Source organism: Terrapene carolina, unplaced genomic scaffold (genome assembly GCF_002925995.2).
Source record: "Terrapene carolina triunguis isolate 2854851 unplaced genomic scaffold, T_m_triunguis-2.0 Scaffold141, whole genome shotgun sequence".
In the NCBI taxonomy this organism is placed as follows: domain Eukaryota; kingdom Metazoa; phylum Chordata; order Testudines; family Emydidae; genus Terrapene; species Terrapene triunguis.
Genome location: NW_020664492.1, coordinates 5,536,333 through 5,541,751, shown reverse-complemented (window position 1 = coordinate 5,541,751; position 5,419 = coordinate 5,536,333).

Genomic DNA, 5,419 nt, shown 5'->3' with positions numbered 1-5,419 from the left:
TTTGTGGTTGTCTTAGGCCAGGTCTACACTACCGCGGTAGTTCGACGGCTGGCAATCGAACTTCCGGGTTCGATTTATCGCGTCTGGTCTGGACGCGATAAGTCGAACCAGGAAGTGCTCGCCGTCGACTGCGGTACTCCACCTCAGCGAGAGGAGTACCGCGGAGTCGACGGGGGAGCCTGCCTGCCGCGTGTGGACCGCGTCTGAACCACGGTAAATTCGAACTAAGGTATGTCGACTTCAGCTACGTTATTCACGTAGCTGAAGTTGCGTACCTTAGATCGAATTGGGGTGTTAGTGTAGACCAGGCCTTAGGGTTGTTGTTTTTTTACTCACTAAAACAAAATCTTTCAAAACATTTTCATTGAAAAACACTCCCTCTTTTTATTCCCCCCCCCCCCGGAAAAAGGAGGGAATGGAGGGGAGTAAAAAAGTGAGAGGTTGTTTTTCTTTCTACCAAATCCAAGTGACATTTTTAAAAAGGCGTGTACATTTTGAAAAATGTCATTTAAAAAACTTTATCACAAAAAAGAATTTCACTGAAATTTCTAAGGAACAAAAATGTTGTTTCCTTTGAAAATGTTCACATAATATACTATTTATTTGACCAATTCTAGTTTTTATGTTGAGCTTCAGGACCAGGTAAACAATATGGTTGGTGCCATTCTTGGCTATGCTCTTCTGATATGTCTCACATTGCATTGAAGGGATTTGTCTACAGAGAAAGAGGAAACACTCCATTAAATAACCTCAGTCTGCAGGTAGCATAGTGTCTACAACATGAGAGCTGAAGAATTTTGCAGAGACAAGAAGGGGAAGAAAGATGGGGAAACGCCAACACATGAGGAAGGAGGAGAAGAGTTAATAGATTATAAGAGATAAAAAATTAAAAGGCAAAAAGGCAGGGAGAAAATGAGGTGATTAGCAGTGGAAAAATACAATAAGGTTAGGAGAAAAGAAACAGGAAGACAGAAGTATAGACAAAGAAGAGAAAGAGTAACAGCAAATACACCCTGGGGCGGGGGGGGGAGCGTCTCTTGTCTATCTAAGACAAAACTGTTGCTTCCAAAAAAACCCACATCAGGCTTGGGAAACAGAAGGAATGAGAAAGAAGCACAATTTTTGTGACAGGCAGTAGGAAAACTGGGGATGTGGAGGGGAGAGAGAAAGGAAGGACAAGGAGTGATTTCATGTTTCCTTTAGCAACTAAATGGTTCCAAGTTGCATCTGTTTTTCGAAGTTCTTTCACGACAGGATGCCCATGTGCTATCACCTCCCACCTACATCTGAGAATCTAAACCTAGAGCAAATTCTTCTCCTTTCCTTGCCATCTCTTAATCCTCTCTTCCCTTTATTTGTCTCACTCAGAATCAGTGGCAGAATTGCTGCCTGCCAGGGCTTTGCCAATGGACCCAACTAGGGGCACAACCAGAGTAACCCCTCAACTAAATAAGGCTACCTCCGTTATGCCATGCTGCCGCTGCCTCTGCCTCCCCGGCAAAACACATTTCCCGCTGCATGTGCCACTGACTCAGAAGCAGCCTTTCTTGGACCTGACCCTGCTGGCTGGCATCAGTTATGGGGCGCCAAAGTCTGGCTTGCCCAAGGAAATGTTTGATCACAGGTGGGTTGTGCTAAGCTCTTTAATATAGACTCATAGACTCATAGACTTTAAGGTCAGAAGGGACCATTATGATCATCTAGTCTGACCTCCCGCATGATGCAGGCCACAAAAGCTGACCCACCCACTCCTGGAACAATTCTCTCCCTTGACTCAGCTATTGAAGTCCCCAAATCATGATTTAAAGACTTCAAGTCACAGAGAATCCTCCAGCAAGCAACCCCTGCCCCATGCTGCGGAGGAAGGCGAAAAACCTCCAGGGCCTCTGCCAATCTACCCTGGAGGAAAATTCCTTCCCGACCCCAAATATGGCGATCAGCAGAACCCCGAGCATGCGGGCAAGATTCTCCAGCCAGACCCGCATTGACCATTGATACTAATTACCAGCGATGGGACGTTATTGACCTATTGACTAAAATCATGTTATCCCATCAAACCATCCCCTCCATAAACTTATCAAGCTTAATCTTAAAGCCAGAGAGGTCTTTCGCCCCCACTGTTTCCCTCGGAAGGCTGTTCCAGAACTTCACCCCTCTGACAGTTAGAAACCGTCGTCTAATTTCAAGCCTAAACTTCCCGACGGCCAGTTTATATCCATTTGTTCTCGTGTCCACATTAGTACTGCGCTGAAATAATTCCTCTCCCTCCCTGGTATTTATCCCTCTGATATATTTAAAGAGAGCAATCATATCCCCCCTCAGCCTTCTTTTGGTTAGGGTAAACAAACCGAGCTCCTCGAGTCTCCTTTCATACGACAGGTTTTCCATTCCTCGGATCATCCTAGTGGCCCTTCTCCAGTTTGAGTTCATCCTTTTTAAACATGGGAGACCAGAACTGCACACAGTACTCCAAATGAGGTCTCACCAGTGCCTTGTATAACGGAAGCAGCACCTCCTTATCCCTACTAGAAATACCTCGCCTAATGCTCCCAAAGACCGCATTAGCTTTTTTCACGGCCACGTCACTTTGCCGACTCATAGTCATCCTGCGATCAACCAGGACTCCGAGGTCCTTCTCCTCCTCCGTTACTTCCAACCGATGCGTCCCCAGCTTATAACTAAAATTCTTGTTAGTCATCCCTAAATGCATCACCTTACACTTCTCTGAATTAAGTGTGTGATAGAATAGCATGGCAAAATCCAGGCTAAACAAACTACCTGATCATCATCTCATTTTTGTCACGAGTAGTGCGTACACCTTTTTTACAGGCATTTATCCATCAGAAGGGTTAAAAAAAAAGTTTCTTATTTGCCTGTTTCATCTCCCAGTAGCCTCTCTGGGTCAGAAAACTCTGCATAAAATCAAAAACCATTCTTGCTTTTCTATAAACTTAATTACAATATGATAATTTTGAGACCCACAAATGCAAATGAGTTGAACAGCAATGGCTGTGCCTTACAGAAATGATATATTCCTCCTGATAAGCAATGTAGCTGTTTTGAAAATTCCTCCTTGTTATAATGCAAATCTAGGATGTCCTCATGTAGAAGGTCAAAGGGAAATATGAAATAATTTATTTCCATTACTTTCATGGTTCTAACTTTTGTTGTTGGTTTTTTTTCTTTTGGAAGAATATTGAAAGTAAGGCATGACCTGGCATCTGAACACATGACTGGGAGCCAGGAATTCTGAGTTCTAATCCTGATTGATTCTCTGTGGCATTCAGGAGGTCACAACATTTCTGCCTCATTTACAAAAGGATCCAAAAGAGGGGCATTTTGTTAGTTAGTGCTTGTCAAGATCTGTGAAGAGAAATTCTATAATTTTCCTCATTACCTGGTTCTTAAGGCCCTACCTCAGCATTCAGAACCACTAGTGCAGACTTGTTCCCTCTATACAGTCTCATTTAGACCCCACACTAGCAGCTCCTGATACAGAATCAGGGCCAAAATTACTTCCATCATCCAATTACAGAACCTAGTTCTTGTACAGTTTATATGTAGCTCCTTTGTATGCTGATGTATGTTTTTAAACAAGGCAGATATTTTGCCTCTTTCCCACAACAAAGTGAGTCTGTATTTAAGCAAACATGTCCATATACTCCAAAAATATCATACTCTCTTGCCTGCAAAAATAGAACATGTTTTCCTCTCTTCTGTCCCCTTTAAAATTGGTACAGAAACCACACCCAAGACAAAGCAACTGATTTAAAGAGAGAAAACTGGAGAAGAAACCACACCCAATAGAGATATTTATTAATATTGAGCTAAACTGCAACATCCTTACTCACAATGAACAGCACTTTATACCACAAGTAGCCCCACTGGTTTCAATGGGAGGATTCAAGGAGTAAGGTACTACTCACCATGAGTAAATGTTTCAGAATCTAGTTCATACACATTTTATTAAATGAGCTATATATTGCCAACGGTGTATTTTAATTACATAACGCACCGTATGACCCACTTGGAAATATCCAGCATTAAAAGTCAATCTAATCCAGTTACTCTCTAGGGACTTCGGGGTCAGGTGTGACAGGAGCCGTTTGGGAAATGGAAGAACATCCTGAGAAGTTTTATAGATTTCTCTCCGTGTATTCCCTGCTGTTACAGTGAGAAAGTATTTCTAGAGTGCTTGTAGAAAAAGGGAAATAGCCAAGCCACTTTCTGAGAGACAAGAGCCTGCCCGGGAAACTTCTTCACAAGCAACACAAGAGTCTTTTGTTAAAGGGGAGAAAAACAAATCTATGAGTGTGTTAAATAAAGTTTGGGGCCAGATCCTCAGCTGGTATCTATCAGCATAGCCCCACTGTACTCAATGCTGTGCTTCAATTCAAGTGGTGTCCTGAATTCATTTGAACAGCCTTGGCCTTCGGATGTCCTCCAGTAAACAGCTGATCCAAAAATAAGATCAAATCCAGATGAATGCCGTGGGTACATACTAAGCCCCTTTTTCAGTTATGGAGAGTTCCCCACCGCCCTACTTTCTCTTACCCTTTGTCTGTTGTGTCAGTTTAGATTTATCCTCCTGGGGTCAAGGACTGTCTCTTGCTATGTCTCTGTATAGCACCCTGCACAATGTAGCCCTGATCTCTAGGTGCTACTGTAATACAAATAATAAACAACTGCAGTGGCTTTACTGTATCTCTCAATGAGAGGAAGTGAGCCCTTTTTATGAATGTCAGAATAGGATACTGTATGATTAATGCAGGTTCAGCAAGTAACATAGCTGTTTCCTCTTAGCTGCCCAAAAGCTGAAGGAGAAGATCCTGCCTACATCCTCTTCAGGAGCTCCAACAGAGATCCAAAAGACCTAACCAGGATCTGAAATTTGGGAATGTAATACGTTTATCTCATCATTTCCCTGAGCGGAGTAATTTGTTCTCAGGTTCATCTTTCGTGGCTCGAACCTGTCCCATGCTGCTTCCTAGATTGGTGGAGAAACTTCTTAGTGGGCAAAATAGGTTAGGGATTGTAACAGCCAAGAGAATGCCTTTTTCTTATACCTTTTATTTCGTACATTTTACAAAATATTGCTGGGCGTTCTCTGGCAACTTTTATCATTTTTCCCACCAAGCTTTTAACATTTTTGCCCTGCCCCTCCCAAACCCAAGTCATTCTCCCATTTGTCGTCATATGTACACATTCTTAAACACCTTTAATTCACCCATCCGAAATTCCCCATCTTTAAATTGGTTTCTTGATTTAAGATCCCTGACACTGTATGAACTCATCAATGTATGTCTTTTCTCTGCTGAAGTACCACGTGACTTTCCTTCCCTCCCCACATCTTCACTTGAGATTTTCTTTTACCCGGTGAATATCAGTCTTTTGAATTTGTGTGTTGCTCCACTGGGTG